The 21,757-nt window shown below is 40.9% G+C and overlaps 1 protein-coding gene across 7 annotated transcripts in view; it reads left to right on the forward strand.

Annotated features, from left to right (window-relative positions):
- The first annotated feature begins 239 nt into the window (after positions 1–239).
- Positions 240–21,757, forward strand: part of Spop (speckle type BTB/POZ protein) — a 90,350-nt gene continuing 68,832 nt past the window's right edge. For 2 of the 7 annotated variants that reach the window (XR_013041871.1, XR_013041872.1), the window contains exon 1: positions 288–521. The gene's annotated coding sequence lies outside the window, so the exon portion shown is untranslated. Of the gene's footprint in view, positions 522–907; positions 1,244–21,757 lie in introns of those variants that run through there. The other 5 variants (XM_016008902.3, XR_013041866.1, XR_013041867.1 and 2 more) reach the window with 5 other exon arrangements.

Genomic DNA, 21,757 nt, shown 5'->3' on the forward strand with positions numbered 1-21,757 from the left:
CTCCATTCCGGCCTCGCACCTCAGCGCGATCTTCCGCGCACTGCACGCGACCCCCTCCGAGTTCCCGCCTCTTTCCCACTCTGGCCCCGCCTTCCGCGCAAATCCCCGGGCGCTGGCACCGCCTCGCGACGCTTGCGCACCAGGGAAGGTGGGCGGAGTCTTAAAGGAGGAGGAGCTGGAGCGCCTGGAGCGGGGCGGGGCGGGGCCGGACGGGGCGGGGCGGGGCGAGGCGGGGCGGGGCGGGAAGCCGGGGGAGGAGGCCGCGCGGGGTGGGGCCCGGCGGGTACGCGCTCGCTGCGTCGACGTGCTGACGACAGGACGCCCGGGCCGGTGTGTGTCGGTGTGTATGTGTGTGTGTGTATGTGTGTGTGTGTGTGTATATGTGTGTGTTTGTGTGTGTGTGCGCGCTCCGAGAGTGTGTGTTTGTGTATCGGCGGTCCCGCAGGTCCCGGATGTTGCGGGCAGTATGAGGCGAGCGCAGGGGGACAGGGACCAGCTGCTGTCGCCGCCGCCGTTCTCAGGTGAGTGTGAGTGTGTGTGTGTCAAGAGTCGAGGAAGGGGGTTGGCCTGTTGGGGTGCGGGGGGTTTCCTTGAGAAGTGACTGACCCCCCCATACACACACACACACTCACTCACTTCCCCTCATGTATTATTCTCTGCCCCGTTTCCCACACCCTGCTTTCCCGGCCTGAGGAAGCCAGAGCCTAGTCAGCCGTCTGTTCTTCCTACCTCAAGCATTCAGGAAACACAAACGCGCCCCCTGCCTCCAGCCTCCCTCACCATCATATCCCAGCCCCATCCCCCTTGCCAAATAGTGAGCTGTCGCCTGCGGCGAGATGGAGAACTGCGCATGCTCGAATGTGAAGGAGCTCGGGGGTGCCTGGTCGCTGCCTCAGGACGCATGCGCACTGCCGTGTTGCAGGGACCTGCGGGATAAAGAGCCCCTTGACCACGCGCCCGCCTTCTTCCCAGGCAGTGCTAGACTTGCCACCCAATAGTGAGCTTGTCGCTCCGACCCGAGAGGGAGAATTTAAATTATGTGAGGGATTTAAGGACAAAGCACTATTCGCATCTGGTGTTGCCCTAGAGACTCCCAGGCTACCAACGCCTCCTAGAGCCAACGTGTCCCACGCTGACCCTCCTTTTGAAACTGACTGCAACTTCTAGTTCTAGAATTACTTCCCTTTCCACCACTCCGGTCGTCATGCCGAACCCTTACTACAAACTTCCCCTAAATTTAGGAGTAAGTCTAACTCGTTTATTCTGGCAGGGGATTTTGATGGCCTTGTTGAGAAGGACTAAGGGCCATCAAAAAGAAACTAAAGTGGGAATTCCTTTATAGTAAGATTCTGAGTTGCCTTTACAGAAGTAGATAAGGAAGGGGTAAGTGCCACACACAGTTTTAAGACTTGGGGTAACAACAATAGAACGGAAATGAAGAGATCAGGAGCTTCACCTCAGCCCTCTTTGCGTGTGGGGTGTGTGTGTGTGTGTGTGTGTGTGTGTGTGTGTGTGTGATGGTGGGGGTGGGGGTCAGGGTTCTTCCATAGTGTTTCAGTTTAGCTGTACATTACTGATGTTCTGTGACCATATGAAAACAGAGGCAATCTGAAACAATTGAACAGCTTGTCCAGAAGTATAAATTTTTTTTTTCCAGAAGTATAAATTTTAAATAATGAGAATGATAATTTTTTCAATTATGGTCAAATTCCAAAAAAATTAAACTGAGGAACTTTACAGAAATATTTCAGTGACTTAAGACTTGGAGTTTCCGTCGACAGACTATACTTGGTTCTGTAGTTTGCTGCTGTATTGTCACTCTTAGAAACTTTGTCTTACCTCTACCGTGGGGGCGGGGAGGTTTGTGTTTGTTTTGAGACAATCAGGGTCTCTTGTAGCCAGGGCTGGCCTGGAACTCCTGTGCAGCAGACCAGGCTGGTCTCAAGACTGGACTTAGATCTGCTTACCCCTGCCTCCTGAGTGTTATGTGTACACCACCACATCTGGTCACAAAGATGAACTCTTTACTAGCAAAAGTTTTGCTGAATTGTGTTAAAATGAATAGCTAAATTGTTGTTAGGTGGGGAGAATGGAAAAGGCAGGGTATTTTCTGTCTTCCGCTTGTGTAGCTAACCTTATGTCTCAGCTAGACTCCTGGGAGTGGGACATAAATCAGCCTTATTTTGAAATTGCCTTTCCTTTGTGTTCTTTCTTTGGTATTCTCACAAGACTTATTTTGGTTGCCATGTTGACTTTAGGACCTTGTGTTCTTGGGCTTTAAAGTATATTTGCACTTTTCACTTCCTCATTTAACACTGACCTTTATGTGGTTCAGCTGTCTATTGTGCTGTTTCCGGTTGCCATGTTGCACTTGGAGCCAAGGGATGACATAGAGGCAGCTCAGGGGTTTGGGATCAGGGAAGCATCTATCATCCTGTGTTGAGAAAGAGCTGGACACTCAGCTCCCCCACCACCCGTAGTATGAATTATTGTGACAACTCCACATTAAGGATCAGGGCAGTTGGTGTCCTTTTGGGATTTTAGTGACTACGCCTTTTAAAAGAGTTATTACAGTGGCTAGTTTGGTAGTTGGAAATACTTAATGGGGCCTACCTTTATACTTGGACCAGGCTCTTAGAGAATCTAGAAGTGAAACTATTGAGGTAATGCTTGTCTTTCTTCTAAGTAGGCTTTCTTCATCTAGGATGCTTTGTTCTTATCTGGAGACATTTCATTTCTGAATTCACTTAAGCTTTATTTAAATTTTTGATGGTACAAAAGAATGGAATGCTTTTAGGATTAAGATAAGTTGTTAATTAATTCATATTATTGCAGAAATTTTTTTAAAAAATAAAAGGTAATACAAATGTGAAAAGAAATATTCCAAAGGTATACAGTGAGAATGAAAAGCCTTCTGTCATTCTCCTGTCCAGATTACCCTTCTCGAAGACAGCGTCCTCTCCTTCCAGAGTCTATCCATTACAAATACATACACCTGCATATTCTTTGGTGTCTGTCTGTTTCTCACAAATGGGACACTATATCCATTTTTTACTTTTTCACTCAATTTATCTGGGTGATCATTTCATATAGTGTGTGTAGTATCTCTTTTTTAAAAAGTGGCAAGAGTTGCATTGTATATGATAGATCATCATTTAGCCAGTTCTTAACAGTAGATTTCCAGAGCCATAATTCACTTTTTATGTGTACTTGTGTCTGTTGGATTAAATTTTTTTTGTGAATGTGCCAGATCAATGGATGTATGCATTTTTAATGTTGGCAATATTGCTGAATTGTTTTCCACAGAGGTTTATGAATTTATATTATTGCCAGCAGCTCATCTGCGTATTTCCTAACCAATACTATAATAATTTAAAAATAAATCTTAAGTAGTATTTTCTCTGAGATTTTGTAGTGTTTTCTCTGAGATTTTAAGTTCATTATATAGCTTCATAAGTTTCATTACATTGAGGAGTTGTGGACAAATTCTGTCACTGTTCTGTACATCAAGGGTATTAGACTATGTATGCCTCAACCAAAGAACAATGCCATTAGAGTGAAGTCATATGCCTGGGTAACAGTAAACCCATGACAGACAGTACTAGGAAGGCCTATAAGACCTGTATCCCAGTTTCTTCCCTTTCACTTAGATTCTGGTTTCTTTCTGTGAAACTCTAAAAACTATTGTGATGTTTTGGGTATCCTTTTGGTAGCTATGACTGAAAGCAAGTAGACTGCTTTTTGTTGTGTTGAAAAGGTAACTCAGTTGTTAAGGTACTGTTATCTCCACCAGAATGTTGGTCTTAGCAGTCTTCTGATTGCAGAATACCTTACTGTGAGCTGTAAAGAAATGAAAAGGCAGAGTATGTTGGAGCACACCTTTAATCTCAGTACTCAGGCAGGTATATTTCTGTGGGTTTAAGGCTAACCTGATCTACATAGTTCTAGGCCAGCCAGAACTTCATAGTGAGACACCCATCCCAACAACCACTCCCCTCCCCACAAAAAAAGAAAGAATGAATGAGATTTCTGTGCCTAACAGAGATTTTGATCACTGGAAAACCAGAGGCACTGAATATATGAAATAATAAGAGTTCAAAAATAAAATGTAAAATAGTGTGCTTGTGTTTTGTGCTAAGAAGACCTTCACAGGGGTGACCAAGGGTTGAAGGGAAGTTTGTTTTCGAGGGTTTTGTGGAGAAAGTATATGTTGAGGTTTCTGCTTTTTTCCTACTGTTGAAATGAGCCTTTAAACATACAGAAAAGTAGAAAGGATAGTACACTTATTACCCTTCTGTCCATTACTGTGATTGTTCACATTTGAATTGTATTTTTTTTTTTTATATTTTGTTTTTCCAGACAGGGTTTCTCTGGGTAGCCTGACTGCCCTGGAACTCACTATGTAGACTAGGCTGGCCTCAAACCTAGAGATCTGTCTGCCTCTGCCTCCCAAGTGCTGGGATTAAAGGCATGTACCATTACTGTCCAGTGTATTTTAAAATTTATATGTGATACATATTGTTTATTTATATTGCAGATATATTTCACCCCTTAGATGGATCTCCTTGAAATACTTGATTATTCTTACAGTATTTGTCACAAGTCAATTATAGGTAATTTTAAATTTCATTTTATATTTTGTGACAGGGTCTCACTATGTAGCCCTGGCTGGACTAGAATTCACCATATAGACCAGGCTGGCCTCAGATTCATAGAGAACCACCTGCCCTCTGCCTCTCAAGTCCTGGAATCAAAGGCAGGTACCACCACACCTGCTGCTGTTTGCATGTTTCCCTCTTCAAACATGTCTCTTTAGTCGCAGAACCATTTGAAGCTGCTCAGGATTAGTGGTTTTTGCTTTTTGAGTACATCATCTCTGATTTTCTGATTTTTTTTGTTTTTGGTTTTAATAATTTATTCTTTTATCAGTACAAGCTGATATTGAGACCTAAAGGCTTGGTTAGATTCCCGTTAAACAGTTTTAGGAAGCATAGGACCAGAGCCCTCTTAATTATGTGGGGTTTGGTCGTGTGTTTTAGGTGATGAAGCCTAGACTCTTGAGTGAAATTTCCTCCTTTTTTTTTTTTTTTTTTTTTTTTTTTTTTTTTTTTTGTTTGTTTGTTTTTGTTTTGTTTTTCGAGACAGGGTTTCTCTGTGTAGCTTTGTGCCTTTCCTGGGACTCACTTGGTTGTCCAGGCTGGCCTCGAACTCACAGAGATCCGACTGGCTCTGCCTCCGGAGTGCTGGGATTAAAGGCGTGCGCCACCACCGCCCGGCCAATTTCCTCCTTTTTTGATTAGCAGGTACTCTGGTGAGTGGTCCCACTCTGGCACTGTACTGTTGTTTTTTTTTTTTTTTTTTTGGTTTTTCGAGACAGGGTTTCTCTGTGTAGCTTTGCGCCTTTTCCTGGAGCTCACTTGGTAGCCCAGGCTGGCCTCGAACTCACAGAGATCCGCCTGGCTCTGCCTCCCGAGTGCTGGGATTAAAGGCGTGCGCCACCAACGCCCGGTGTGTACTGTTGTTTTTCCAGCAGCCTTTCTCCTAAGATGATGGTCCTTACCTTAGCCATTTAATTCAGTAGTTGCAAAATGGTGATTTTAAGATTCTGCCATTCTTTTCCGTTGACTAGTTTTTGGTTTTCTGTAAAACTTTTCCTATGTGTTAGTAAATTACAATTTCTACAAAAAAGTTGAGATGAATCTTTCTTTCCATTTAGTATTTTCTGAGTAAGGAGGTGGTTTAATTAATAGGCAGTGAGAAAGACTTAGAAAGGCCACAGACAGATGGCAGTCCTGGGGGTTTATTAAAGCCTGGAATGTGGGAAGCAAGTAAGTGCTCTACCTTGGGTTATCCCCATAGCTCAAATAGTCATCTTTACTGCTAACAAATGAATAGTTTCTTTTTCTTTCTGTTAGTATCATCTTGCAGGCATGGATTTTAATGTATTGTGTCTTACCAACAGTTACAACCTTTTTTATGATGCACAAGATGTTCCCTGTCAGGCCTCTGGAGTCCTCTCAGCTCAGCATATGAGTGCATCCTTGCTTTCTGGCACAAGAAGTTCCTGACTCTCTTTGTATTTTTTTCTGTCCCAGATGTGCAGACCTCACTTTACCTTTTTTTTTTTTTTAATTTCTTTTCTTTTCTTTTTTTGATTTTCCGAGACAGGGTTTCTCTGTGTAGCTTCGCCCCTTTCCTGGAACTCACTTGGTAGTCCAGGCTGGCCTTGAACTCATAGAGATTCACTTGTGCTGGGATTAAAGGCGTGCGCCACCGCCACCCAGCTACCTTTTTTTTTTTAATTTAAAAATTTTTAACCTTTATTTTTAGTTTTTGTGTGTGGTGTTTTGCCTCTGTGTATGTCTGTGCACCATGTGAATGCAGTGTCCTTGGAGGCCAGAAGAGGGAATTCCCTGAGCAGTTATGAACTGTTGTGTGGGTGCTGGGAATTGAACTTGGGTCTTCAGAAGAGCAGCCAGTGTACTTAGCCGTCCAGCCATCTCTCCAGCCCCCCACTTTACCTTTCTGTAGTTTCTCTTTCCATAAATAAGGTTGTTCCTGTCCTTTATGGGGCTCTGCAGCTAAGTTCTAACACACAGTCCCCTTGTTTTAACTTCGTATACCTGGTTTCTGACTCCCTTCTGTGCTGCTGCCATTGCTGGGATCTCGACTTTAGAACCCACAACTTGTTTGTCTTTTCAAGACAGATATTCTTTGTGAAAGATAGGTAGTGTCCCAAGCGACACTTGGTATCTTTATCTTCCACATGAACATCAAGTTGGCTATAGAGAATACTGGAGTGGGTTTTGTTTATTTGTTTTTTTTCACAAGCAGTGTTGCGCTTTTTTTTTTTTTTTTTTTCCCTGAAGTGAGCTATATGAAATGAGGGCTGGAATGTAGCTCAGTTCTTGAATGCTTGCCTTGAGTGCAGGAAGGACTGGCTTTGATTCCCAGCACCACATAAACTAGACATCATGCTGGCCCACACCTATGATCAAGCATTTGGGAAGTAGAAGCAGGAGGATTAGAAGTTGAAGGCATCTCATAGGTACACAGGGAGTTTGTCACACAAGCTTTTTGGAGCATGTGGTATTCTAACATTATATAAAAGAAATCTTTGTGGGTATGTATGTACCGATTTGTTTTCCTTTCCTTTTCCTCGTTAAAAGGCATTTCTTTTAAATTTTCCACATATATTTCTCTACAAGAGTGTTATGTAAGGTTCTGCTGTTATAGCATATTTTTTTCATTATCATTAGATTTTCATCTTTCAAAAGGAGCAAGATAAATTGTTCTTAATTAGGGAAAATTTTCAGCCAAACCATGACCTCTGATTCCCAGTTGTCTTAGCTCAGGGTCTGGAACATTGCTACATCCTGTGATATTGTGTACTGTAGACTCAGGAAAAATGTCTGCTCATCTGAGTGCTTTCTGCAACTCTGCCACACTAATGAAGGCACACTAATGTCACACAGATAAAAGATACAATAGAACCACATCTTGTAGCTGGTCTTTGGGTCTAGGCTAATTCTTGTCTTAGGAAAAATATTTAATTAGACTCTTCCCATGCAGGGATATTTTGAATAATTTCACAGATTTCAGGTTACTCAAAGCCAGACAATAATAGTATTCTGATACTTATCTGAAATCCATTTTCCAAGTTCTTTTTACCACCTTGTCATATTTACAAGGTTGTTTATTCCCAATCTGGCTTCATAACAATACTGGCTCCACATTAAATTCTGCTGTGTATTTGAGGAAGCACACCTGTTTCTTGTGTTTGTTTTCAGGCATGGTAAAATTACTCTGAAAGGCTGTGTGGACACATTTGCTAATAAATTGGATCCGGTTGCTTTTTTCACTTTTGTAAAGCTTCCATTACAGGAAAATACTTTGAAAGTAGACTTTTGAAGGGAGGGATGCTTAGGCCACCATTCCTACTACTATAGTCACGTTTATTTTTAAATTATAGTTATTTATTTGAGTGTGTAAACATATGCATATGGCAGTGCGTGTGTGGAGGTCAGAATACAACCTGCAAGAGTTGGTTCTCTCTTTCTAACATGTGGGGTACCAGGGATGAAACTCCAGCTGTCAGGCTTGGTGACAAGTGCCTTTACCAACTGAGCCATCTCATAGGTCTGATAGGCACATTTCCAAAGAACTGGCCAATAGTTGCCTAGGTGCTCTCTGTATAGCAAAGTTGGTCAAGTAGCTTACAGGAGGTAGCTACAGACCTCAGAGTGGAAATTCAGCATAAGTCTTCTTTGATACAAAGAACTTTATTCCTGACTGTTCCTGAGAAGCTGTTGGCATAAATTTTCCTGCTGTCATAAGTTACCTTAAAGAGGGCTTGCACAAGTTTTCCCAGCACTTCTAATTTCTTCAGTCTGCAGATCTGCTTTTTTATTTGTTTTTTTTTTGGTTTTTGGTTTTTCGAGACAGGGTTTCTCTGCGTAGCTTTGCGCCTTTCCTGGAGCTCACTTGGTAGCCCAGGCTGGCCTCAAACTCACAGAGATCCGCCTGCTTTTTTATTTGTAAGAAGGAAAATGTACGTGTAATTATTTATCTTCTTGAGATATATACATATATATATGTACACACACATATTTTTTTACTTGATTTTTATAAAAAGGTAGCCATGTAGAAGTTTGCTTTTCTAACATAAAAATAAGCTTTTCAATGTAGAACATTATTTATACTGCCTGACTTAATTTTTAAATTAGAAGTTGGGTATATTGGTACACAGCTGTAGTCCTAACACTTGGAAAGAAGGTAGAGGCAGCAGAGCAGGATCCCTCAAATTCAAAGTCAGTTTGGTCTATGTATGCAGGTCTAGGCCAGACAGGGCTTCATAGTGAGATCCTGCCTTAAAAACACAAAATGTCTGGGCTGGAGAGAACTCAGTTGGTAGTCTGAATTGGGATCTTTAGCACCTGTTAAAAAGCCAGCATGACACCTTGTACCCATAATCCCAGTGCTGGGAGGCAGAGACAGAAGGATTCCTGGGGCTTCCTGGCCAGCCAGTTTAGCCAAACCAGTGAACTCCAGGTTCAGTGAAAGACCCTGTCTCAAAAAACAAGGTGAAGTGATTGAGGAAGATATCTGAAGTTGACTTTTGCTTCCACATGTACCCACATTCAGTACCCCCAAATAATCATCTTAAATATAAAATACTTCAAACATGTAGAAAAGTATGAGGAATAATGCCACTCATATACCATCACCAAATTATATAAAAATCTATGCGTATCTGTGGAGGCCAGAGGACAACTCTGGTTATCATTCCCAGGAACACTGACAATCTTCTTTGAGACAAGGTCTCTTATTGGCCTGGAATTTAGCACTTGGTATAGACGGGCTGGCCAGCAAGCTTCCCCAGGGATCCTTTTGTCTCTCCAGCACTGGGGTTATAAACCTGAGCCATGTACCCAGCCTTTTTTTTTTTTAAACCTTATTTAAAAGATTTATTTATTTTTAGTTTATGAGTGTTTACCTGCAAGTATATGTGTGTACCATGTGTGTCCACAGAGGCCAGAAGAGGCTATTGGTTCACCTGGAGCAGAAATTATAGGTAGTTGCAGGTTGCCATGTGGGTGCTGGGACCCAAATACTAGTTCTCTGGAAGAGCAGCTAGTGTTCTTAACAGCTGTTTATTTCTCCAGCCTGTGCCTGACGTTGTTACATTGACTTCCAGAATCTAACTTAGAAATGCTCTGATAATAGTTATACAAACTTCTCTTTAAAATGCTGCTCTCAATTCTTTAGTGTATATAGCTAGAGTTAGAATTGCTAGATCATATGGTAATTCTATTTTTAATTTTTTTCAAGCTCCTTTATTCTGTTTTCCATGGTGCTTGTACCATTTTACATTCCCTCCAACAGTACACAGATGTTCCAAGTTCTCCACATCCTTACCAACAGTTTTTTTCTTCTTGGTAGTGGCATCCTAATGGGTGTTGTTGAATCCTTTTTTAGCTTTATATTTTACTGAGGCTGAGTTTTAAGTTTTATTTATTTTAAATTTCTGTGTAGTTTTGGTGCCTGTCCTAGATCTCACTCTGTAGACCAGGCTGGCTTCAAACTCACAGAGATCACCTGGCTAGAAGCGTGCACCACCACCCGGCTATTTTTAATTTCTTAAAGATTCATTATAATTTTGTTTACTTAGTGTATGTGTCTGTGTGCTGTGAGTATGCAGGTGCCCATGGAGGCCAGAAAAGGGTGTCAGATTCTTTGGAGCTGGAGTTACAGGTGGTTTTTGAGTTACAGGTGGGAACTGAACTCTGGTTCTCTTGGAAGAGCACTATGTGCTCTTAACTGCTTTAACTGCTGAGCCTTCTCTCCAGTCCCCAAGGTTTGTTTTGAGACATAGTTGTACTCTGTAGCCCAGCCTGGCTTGAAACTGATGATCCTGCTTTCTTAAGTCTCTCAGGTGCTAGATTCTAGATTACAAATATGAGTCATCATGACCAGCATAAACTTTACAACAATCAGATTTATTTTGTTCTCCTTTTGATGTTTGTTTGTTTGTTTGTTTGAAACAGAGTTTTGAGAGCAGTATAACCCAGGCTGGCTTCAAACTTGTGATCTTTCTTCTTCAGGCTTCAGGCTTCATTCTTCCCTAGAACAGAAAGTCTTCACAACAATTTCTCCCCACCATTTGTCTTGCCAAACTTTTCCAAACTGACCTTTGCCGATGCTTTCTTGTAACATGATGGTCCTGGCAATTCTTCTCTGAACCAGCAGCAGTAAACCCTTTGTTCCAGGTAGCAGCATCACCGCAGTCACCAACATGATGAGAAGGAGCTGGCAACGTGGAGCAGTAGCCACTGCTTCCATGGTCCCACCACTGTTTGTAGCTCAGTGCTAGGATTGCAGGCATATATATGTTTTTGGGTTTTTTTTTTAGTGTGTGTGTGTGTGTGTATCTTACAGAAGGAATTCTCTTTTACATTATGGGAAAATTAAGTCCTGTTTTCTCCTATGTGTTTTTATAGTTTTACTTTTTACATAATTTATTTTGATACTCAGCATGAAAAAGATAAAACTTCTTTTTTCTATAAGGATGACCCTAAAATATGGATCTAATTTTCCATGAGGATAACCCAGTGACCCAGCCCCATCTTTTGGGTAATCCCATCTGTTCCTACTCTTGTTAAAATGTCATTTGTGTTTGTCTGTGTATATGAGGGTTGCCTCTCTATTTTCTGAGTCATTGCTCAGCTTGCCTATCTTGTGCTGTTAACAATACTGCTTTCATTATCAGAAACTTAGAGTGATTGGTCTTATCTGATAAGCAAGGTTTAGTGTGGTGGTATTGTGTTCCCCAAAATATTGTGCACTCTAATAAACTTATCTGGGGTCAGAGAACAGAATAGCCATAATATAAACAGAGGTTAGGCAGTGGTAGCACACGCCTTTAATCCTAGCATTCCAGAGGCAGAGATCCCTCTGAATCTCTGTGAGTTCAAGGCCACACTGGAAACAGCCAGGCGTGGTAAGAAGAGCCTTTAATCCCAGGAAGTGATGGCAGGAAGCAGAAAGGTATAAAAGGTGTGAAAACCAAGAACTAACCTGGTTAAGCTTTTAGGCTTTTGAGTAGCAGTTCAGCTGAGACCCATTCAGATGAGGACACAGGCTTCCTTTTTGAGGAAATGAGATCAGCTGAGGAACTGGCGAGGTGAGGTGGCTGTTGCTTGTCCTGCTTCTCTGATCTTCCAGCATTCACCCCAATACCCGGCTCCAGGTTTGTTTATTATTGTTAAGACCTTCTGACAATTCGTGTTGCAGCTGAGTACCTCTTTATGTTCATCAAGGTCCTTGAAAAAGCCTGACTGGTTGGTTGGAACATTTTAACATAGGCTATTGCTGTTGAAATATGTTCATGTGATATATCATGGCCTCCAAAGGGGGAAAAAGCCTTCATTCCTTATTGAGCAACTGATTACTTGTTCTGAATGAGATTATAATTCCAATTCCCCTTTAGGTTTTTTTGTGTGTGGTTTTCATTTTTATATAGAGATCAGCTCTTCACCTGGAAAGCGACCTGTTATGATTGTATAAGGGCACCAATAAAACAGTTTTGTTAATGGCATTGATATTGAACTTGATGGTGTTAAGGATTTCTTCCTTCCTTTCTTTCTCTTCATCTTTTTTGTTGTTGTTGCTGCTGTTTTTGAGACATGATCTCAGTTTATCTCAGACTGGCTTCCAGTTCGTGCCAGTCTTCCTGATTCAACCTCCTAAATGCTGGGATTACAAGAGTGAGTCACCCTGCCCAGTAGTGTTAAAATCTTGATCATGAGGAACTTATTTCAAACAAAGAGATTATCAAAAAGATGTATAGTAGTTGTATAGTACAGGAAAAGCTGAACAGTCAGGTTTTAGAAAGTCCTGGAGCCAAAACTGTTGCAGAGACTTCAGCAGTAAGAACCGGTGGACTCTGGTGCTCTATAAATAAACTTGAGTTTCCATGAGGCTTAATTCAGATTCCTAAGGGAGATCTGATTTGGTCAGGCCAAGGCTTGATTTCCCATGGGCCACATATGTGCCCCAGGTTCAACTCCAGTTGTTTATGGGGAAGGGGAAGTTTGATATAAATAGAAATTTGGGGAATGGCTGAAATTAGAGACAGGTTTTCTTTGAGAAATGATGTATCTTAGGAATCCTTACAACCTTAAAAATTATTGAGTGCTTTAAAGAGTTTTGTTTTCTGTTTTTAAAATGTGGGTTGTATCTATTGGTCATTACCAAATCAGAATTTAGAATACATGGCTGGAGAGGCGGCTCAGCAGGTAAAGGTGCTCACCATTACCATAGTAGAAGAGAATTGACTCGTGTAAATTGTCCTCTGACCTCCACACGCATGCCACAGCACACAAACTCTGAATACATGTCATAAATTACAAAAGAAAACATCAAGAAAAACATTGTAAGAATTTTTTTTTACTTAAAAATAAAGTCATGTCACCAAGCATGGTGAGGAATGCCTTTAATCCCAGCACTCAGGCAGGTAACTCCTTTAATCTCAGCACTCTTAATTTGAGGCCAGCCTGGTCTATTTGGTGAGTTCTAGGCCAGCCAGGACTATATATATAGTTATATAGACTCTGTCTCAAAATAAACCAACAAACCAAACTCCTCCATCTCATATTAAACTAAATAGTATTTTAATTAATTTATTTATTTTGGTTTTTTGAGACAGAGTTTCTTTGGGTAAGCCCTGGCTGTCCTGAAACTCGCCCTATAGATCAGGCGGGATTTGAACTCACAGAGATCCGCCTGCCTCTGCCTCTTGAGTGCTGGGATTAAAGGTGTGTGCCACCACTGCCCAGCCTTTTTTTTTTTTTTAAATAGTATTAAAAAAAAACTTGAAAAATTAGTGAGGTTGGCATTTTTTAAAATATTTTTGTAAGTTTCTTAAATGTTTGGCTTAGTAGAAGACAGCTAAGCTAAATTTTTGTATCTGGGTTTATATTCTTTGTTTGTTTGTTTGTTTTTGAGACAGTCTTTCTATGTAGCTGTGGCTATCCTGGAACTCAGTATGTAGATCTGACTGACCCTAAACTCACGGAGAACCTCCTGCCTTTGCCTTCGCAAGTGCTGGGATTAAAGGTGTAACCACATCCACCATTCTCTATCCTTTTATTATTGTTTGTATGTGCTATGTATGGGGGAGGAGGGGAAGGGAGAGAGAGAGACTATGAGCACATGAGGATCAGAGGATAACTTTCAGAAGTAATTTCTTGCCTTCCACCTTGTTTTTGAGGCAGAGCCTCTCTTGTTTCTGCAGTGTTGTATACTTCAGTTTAGCCAGCTTCTGAGCCTCTGGATGATTCTACTGGGAGGCTCTCCCATCTCCCCATTGCAGTACCAGGATTACAGATGTTGGCCACCCATTGGGCCCCTTTACATAAGTTTCAGGGATCAAACTGAAGGTTGTCAGGCCTTCCTGTCAAGTACTTTTACCAACTGAGCCAGGTTCCTGGCCCTCTGCTTCTATATTCAATTTGATGTGATAGATAATTTTGATTGAAATACAGGAAGGAAATGTAGTCTCAAAGGACAGTTAGAAAAGGAAGAGTTATTTTTATAGCCATTTAGACAATCACATACATTTGATATAATAAAACTTGACAAATGTTAGTTTCCTTGTAAGCTAGTTTGCAGTGTTGATCTGAAATTATATTGCTGCAACTGTTATATTGACATATGTTGGTATGTCTTACATTTGATTGGATTATTTATTTAAAGAGATAGACTCTTCCTGTGTTGCCCAAGCTGGCTCCAAACTCTTTGGTTCGAGAGATCCTCTAGCCTTAACTTCCTGAGGAGCTGGGCCAGTGCACACTTGAATGCACTTGCTCCAGATCAGTCACTGGTCATTTGTAAAATTACTGAGTCATCAAGTTTAGCAGATCTTCTGAATGTCTAAAACATCTCATCATTTTCAAAAAACACTTTAGCTATGAAGTTATGAAAAAAATCAGCATTGGGAAGCTGTCAAGCAGCTACAATTATCCAAAATTGTAATTTTTTTTCATTAAACGCTCAGATTTTATCATTGGCAACAATACTGTCGGTTGTTTTCCTTAATGTGACAGACTCACTTCATTTTCAAGAAAATGTCTGCTAGATATTTATGTCTGAATAACTAGTTTGTTCTTTTTCCAAGAAAAAAGAAAAAGTAGTGTTTCATGAAAAAAGAAGCTAGTTGAGCTCAAAACCCAGTCACAAGTGCTTTTCCTCGAAACTGTTGTGCTCGAGGATACTGAGAAGTGCTTTGTGCATACCTCCTGTTTCTGTTCACAAAATATATCATGGGTCTGTTTTGATTACTTTCATCAAGAACATTCTTGAGTCAGGCATGGTGGCCCACATCTGTAATCCTAGTATTTGGGAGGTAGAGGAAGAGGATCTGGAGTTTAATTGAAAGTCAGCATGGGCTGAATGAGACCCTGCCTCAAACAAACCAAAGGAACATTCTTAGTGCAGTTGACTTTATTTCTAAATCATCAGTGACAACGTCTGAAAGATTAATACTAATTTTATCCCATTTACCTTGCTTTTTGTAGGCACAACAGTTTTTACTCATTATTTTGAATAATTAGAACAAATGTCAACATATTCATAAAGCTAAACAATTTTTCTTTTTTCCTTCTCTTCTTCTTCCTTTCTTTTTTTCTTTTTCTTTCTTTCTTTTTTTTTTTTTTTTTTTTCGTTTTTTGAGACAGGATTTCTCTGTGTAGCTTTGCGCCTTTCCTGGAACTCACTTGGTATCCCAGGCTGGCCTCGAACTCACAGAGATCTGCCTGGCTCTGCCTCTGGAGTGCTGGGATTAAAGGCGTGCGCCACCACTGCCCGGATTCTTCCTTTTTCTTCTTGAAATAGTTATGACTTAGAGACCTTTTGAAAGGACCTTGCCATGCATTGACATACCGCACTTTGAGAACTGCAACCTTATGAGGAGATACAAGTCCTTCATAGTGTAATCTTACTGGATTGCTAGTGTAGTCACTTTGAGTTGCTTAACACGATATCAAAATGAATGCTATATTTTAAAAGAGCATAAAACGCTTTAGATTTCTTGATTAGAAATACATCTTAGGAATTAACATTTTCAAACACCAGACTTTAAGGGATTAAGCTTTTTAGCTAGATACTCTTTCAAGCATTTGATAATCTTGGTATAAACTATTTTAATAATATGTCGTTTGTGTATTACAGTATACAATTTACCATTTTTTCAAACATAGGTCCTAGGAATCACAAAGTGTAGAACTTTGATTGGTAGAGAAGGGAAAGGAAAATTCAGGCAGAAGATGCCAGGAGCAAAACTATCGGGATGGAGAAGGGATGGAGAGCATTAGGTAGTAAGCCTAGGTCTAGTTAGAGAGGGCTTCTTGAAATCACTGTCAAGACAAGGATTAAGAAAATGTCTGTTGGAGGTCAAAGAGAGGAGCGGGGGCAAAAGCTGTGAGACGTGCTTGTGTCTGGTGTGTCCAAAGATCCAGCAAGGAGGCCGGTAGGATTAAGTGAGCAAGAGACAGTAGAAATGGAGTACGAGAGGCTAAAGAAACTTGGTTCCTGTAGCTAGCTGTCTGTTAGGGTGGCAGCACACTTAGGGGCCTCCAAGAGTCCTAATTCCTGGGCTGTGCCTGTCCACTTTGAAATAGGAATCTCTGCAGGTGGGACTGTGGCAGAGGAGAGGGGGAGAAGTGACTGTGTTTGAGAAGAATGTCAAAACGGAATCCATTTAATTTTAGATAGAATGTGGAGGTTGAGGAAAAGGAAAGTGTCATGAATGATTCCAGGTTTCTGGCTCAAGCAACTGGATGGGTAGAGGTGTCACTTACTGAGATGAGGGTGAGAGATAAAGAGGATTGGGAAGTAGGTGTGGGATTTGGAGGGAAGATCAAAAATCAGGAGTTCAGTTTTAGACATGTCAAATTTGGGATGTGAATGAGGCTAAGTATAAATATGTTAAGTAGGCAGATACGTGAGTGGAGCTTCGAATGAAATCAGACCTTAAGGTAATACATTTGTATACCATCTGCTTATTGATAGTCTTTAAAATGTCTAAATGACATTTCACATGATAAATTTGATGGAGAAAGATCTGGGAGTGTGGGAACTAGTTAGCCTCTCACAGTTGTCTGAACAAGTGGCTGGTGTGAATGAGTGTCAGCTGGATAGAGGAGAAGGTGGCCTGCGATCTGAGGGTGTGTGGAACTGCATGCAGTGGAGGTGGACAGTGGGCAAGGAATTGAGGGTAGTTTTGGAATGCCAAGCTTTGATGAATGGTGGGTCTATTAGCAGTTATAAGACAATCAGAAGGAGCGGGGTTGGGAAGTGTTTGGCTTTAGATGGGTTACCATTTAGAAGCATTCCCAGAAAGCGGGCAGTTTGGATTTTTTGTACTGGGTTTTGGAAGGGCAAATGAAGTTCAGCACACAGTTCTAGAAATTCATTTCCATGAAACAGTTTCATTTATATAAAATTGATTCACCAAGATTTATAAAACAAACAAACACATCTGCAGTCAGTTTTGATGTGTTAGGCTGTCTGTCATGTGTCCTTGCCTGTTTTTGTGTAATGTAATGTTTTGCTTTGGTCACCATTCCTGAGATGTACTGTCTTCATTACTGTATTTCTAGTGTCCTCAGTTAATTCTTCCCCTTTAGCTTTTATACTTTTTCTTCATCTTGATTCTTCTTTTTCTCTGATTATAGGGATAGTGAATATAGACAGAAAAATTCAGAAGTTAGTATATGAGAAGTGGAGAAAGTTCCAAAAGGAAGATGGGAGTGGAGGCAGGAGAGATGACTCAGTGGTTAAAAGGACTTGAAGCCCAGCCATGAGAACTGGAGTTCACACCCCAGTGTCCATGTAACAAGCTAGGCATCCCACAGACACCTGTAACTCCAGCTCTGAAGGATCCAGCCCCCTCTTCTGACTTTCACATGTACATAGATGTATGCATACATTCAGACACACGTAAATAAATAAAATGATTCTTAAAAAAAAGATTCGGCAGTACAAGCTAGCAGTTGAAATGGAATGGCTGTGAAAGCTGATGAAGTTAAAACCCTGTCAACACAAAGGCATAGATGGTCTTGGTGTACCCTGGTACTCAAATTTTTTCATTAGCGATGCCAAAGCAGTGGGATGGTAGTGATGGTTAACCTTTGGAATGTAAGTTGATTTGGTGATGAACTTGACTCATGGTCATCTATTCTGTCACTGTTTATGGAGACCAATTCTGCAGAGGCAAAAAACTTCGTTCAGTGAAAGTGACTCTAAGTTATTTTAGAAACTTCTGGAAATACTATGAAGAAGCTAGCTTGGGTGTGTACCTCAGTTGGCAGAGTGCTTGCCTGGCATAACAGGAGCTCTGGGGTTGTTCCTCAGCACCACATAAATCAGGTGTGGTGATGTATGCCTGAAAGGGAGGTGTAGGGGCAGGCAGATCAGGAGTTCAAGGGCATTGGCTACATAGTAAGTTCAAAGCCAGCCTGGACTGTATGGGGGAAAAAAAAAAAAGCCGAGAATTTAATTAAACCAACTTTGATACACTTTTAGTGATTTTTACTGTTAGTGCTTTCCCTGTTAGTGAAAATAACTCTTTATTAGCTGTTTTGTCACTCCTTAAGTAGTGATGATAACAGTAAATGGAGTAATGAACCTATACACTAGTCCTTAAAGAATTAAAAAACCTTCAGGCAATGGGGGCTCATGCTTTTAATCTCAGCACTAATCCCAGCACTCGGGAGGCAGAGGCAGGTGGATCTCTGAGTGTTTAAGGCCTGGTCTACAGAGAGAGTTCCAGGATAGTCAGGACTATGTAGAGAAACCCTGTTTCAAAAAACCAAAACCAAAACAAAACAAAACCAAAGCCCTGTACTTTATTTTTTTTTCAGAATGAAAGTATTCTTTTTCTCATTATTAAATAGTTCATGAAAAAAAATATTAAAGTGGAAAAAGAAATCACCCCAAGACTCAACATGGAATTAACAACAGTTGACATTTTCAGTTTTCTAAACAACTTGTTACTGTGTGTGTGTGTCTTAAGTGCAGGTGTGTGAGTGTGGGCTATGCGTGCCACTGAGGGCATGTGGAGGTTAAAGGACAATTTTCTTTTCTTTTCTTTCTTTTTTTTTTTTTTTTTTTTTTTGGTTTTTCAAGACAGGGTTTCTCTGTGTAGCTTTGCACCTTTCCTGGAACTCACTTGGTAGTCCAGGCTGGCCTTGAATTCACAGAGATCCGCCTGGCTCTGCCTCCGGAGTGCTGGGATTAAAGGCGTGCGCCACCACTGCCCAGCTAAAGGACAGTTTTCAAGAGCCAATTCTCATCTTGTTGCGCCAGGGTCTGTCTTGTTTCTGCTAGTACTCTGTGTACTCTATAGGCTAGCTGGTCCATGCATGAGCTTCTGGGTGATTTTCCTTTCTCAGCCTCTGATCTCACAGTAAGAGCCTAGTGGAGTCACTAGGCTTATGTATGTCTATGTGTGGGTTTGTTCATGTGAATGCATGTACTCTCAGAGGCCAGAGGCATTGGATCCCACTGGAACCTGAGTTACAGGCAGATGGGAGCAGCCTGACTTGGGTGCTGGGAATTGAACTCAGGTCCTCTGGAAGAGCAGTACACGCTTGTACACTGAGCCATCTCTCCAGCCCCTTTTTTCTTTTTTTAGTGACTGAGATCATCAACTTTTTACTTACTGAGCCAGCTCACAAGCCCAATATTTTCTAACTTATTGGGCATTTAAAATAATTTCCATATGTATGTTTATATATAAAATCTGTAAAATATGTATATATATACATATGTGTGTGTGTGTGTGTATATATATATATATATATATATATATATATATATATATATATATATATATATTTGTTTTTTTTCAAGACAGGGTTTCTCTGTGTAGCTCTGGCTGTCCTGGAATTTGCTTTGTAGACCAGGCTGGCCTGGAACTCACAGAGCTCTGCCTGCTTCTGCTTCCTGAGTGCTGGAACTAAAGGTGTACGCCACCATCGCCTGACTTTGTAGTATATATTTATATAAAGATGTATTTATATCTTTATAAACTTCATTGAATTTAAAGTTATTTTTAAATTTGCTTTCATAATCTGGTGTGTTGGCACATGCCTGTAATTTCAGGACTCAGAAGACAGAGGCAGACTGATCTCTGTAAAAGGCCAGTTTTAGGGCTACATAGTGAGAAAAAAAAAAGATGCTTTAAAAATTCACTGTATTGGGGCTGGAGAGATGACTCATATGTTAGGAACACTGGCTGTTCTTTTAGAGGACCTGGGTGCATTTCCCAACACCCACATGGCAGCTCACAACTGTAACTCCAGTCCCAGGGATCCAGTGTCCTCTTCTGGCCTCCATGGACACTATGTACATGTAGGCTTACATACCAGGAAAAAACATTCATACAGACAAAAATAAAAATAAAATTTCAGCTAGGCGGTGGTGGCATACATCTTTAATCTCAGCACTCTGGAGTCAGAGGCAGGCTGAGCTCTGTGAGTTGGAGGCCAGCCTGGTCTACAGAGCTAGTTCCAGGACAGCTGTTACACAAAGAAACCTGGTCTTGGAAAACCAAATAAACAATCAAGCAAATAAATATAAAAAAAATCAGAATTTTTTTCCATGTTGATGAAAATATGATCTCTTAAGTAACGCTGTAGAAAGCAGAGTGTAATGGCACACTCTTGTAAGCTCAACACTTGAGAAATGGAGGTGAGATGATGAGTTCAAACCCAGCATTAGCCATAAAGGGACTTTCAAGGCTAGCCTGGGTTACATGAGATCCTCTTTCAGATGAAAACAAAACCAAAAACAATAGGGCTGAGTAGATGTTTTAGTGGGAAGAATGTTTCCTGTGCAAATATGAGGACCTCAGTTCAGATCCCCAGAACTCATAAAAAATAAACTGCACATGGCTGCATATGCCTGTCACTCTGTCATTGGCAAGTGGAGATGGGTGGATCTTGGGAACTCACTAGCCTTAGGAAAACAGTGATCTTCTGATTCAGTGAGAGACACTGTCTGAAGGAAAGCAAAGAGTCACAGAGAAAACAGCCTGACTTTCTCATCTGGCCTCTCTATATGCACACGCTGGTGCTCAGACCCACACAGGTGAATGCACCACATGCACAACACACATATGCACAGACAAACCACCAATAATCATAGAAGTCTGTTGTATGGATACATAATGCATTAGTGTTTTGTTTAGTTAGGGTGGTTTTGTTTGCTTATTTGTTTTTAAGTTAGTTGGGTTTTGTTTGTTTTTGAGACAGGGTCTTATGTAGTGTGAACTGGCTTGGAACTTGCTGTGTAGCCAAGAATAACTTTGAACTTCTGATCCTTTTATCTCTAACTCTCAAGTGCTGGGAGTACAGGCATGTGCCATCATGTTTGGTTTATGTGGTTCTTAGAATAGAACCCAGGACTTTGTGTATGCTAGCCAAATAATCTGTAGCTAACTGAGCTACATCACTACTCCCTGAATACATAATTAATTTAACCAACTCTATTAATTAAACTTTCTTCTCTGGTTTTATCTATAAATTATACTGCGACAGACATTCTTGTACATAAATCTTTATATGCTGATCAGATCTCTTGGGATTGATTTCTGAAGTTTCATTATTTTGTGAAAGTGTAGCAACAGGATCCATGAAATGGCTCAGTAGATAAAGGTAGTACCTTCTGCCAAAACTGACTGCTGAGCCATCTCTCCAGCCTCAGTTTTTTATTTTTTCTTAAGCAGTTATTCTAGATGTCATTATCTCTATCAAAAGGATCTGTGAGAGGCTGAAGAGATGGCTCAGCAGTTAAGAGCACTGGCTGCTCTTGCAAAGGACTGGGTTTTGGTTCCCAGCACTCACATGGCAACTAACAACTGTCCATAACTTTAATTCCAGGGGATCTATACCCTCTTCTGCCCTCCTGTTACCAGGCACATAAGTGGTGCATATGTATACATGCAGGCAAACACTCAGATACATAAAATAATCTTTATTTTTAAGAAGGGGGTATGAGAGATTTAGGAAAGATAGTCTAGTTAATTGTCAGCTCCTGATTTCTAAATAGCATTTAGTTACAGTAAGCATGATAGGAATTCAGAGTGAACTGGGGCAGCAAGGTAAAACTTGACCTGGATCTAGAAAAGTACTATTCTGATAAGAGGAAGAAGAATGCTTTTGGCTTTCAGAGTGCTGTGAATCAATTTGAGAAA

The sequence above is a fragment of the Peromyscus maniculatus genome, chromosome 8 (genome assembly GCF_049852395.1).
Source record: "Peromyscus maniculatus bairdii isolate BWxNUB_F1_BW_parent chromosome 8, HU_Pman_BW_mat_3.1, whole genome shotgun sequence".
Lineage (NCBI taxonomy): Eukaryota > Metazoa > Chordata > Mammalia > Rodentia > Cricetidae > Peromyscus > Peromyscus maniculatus.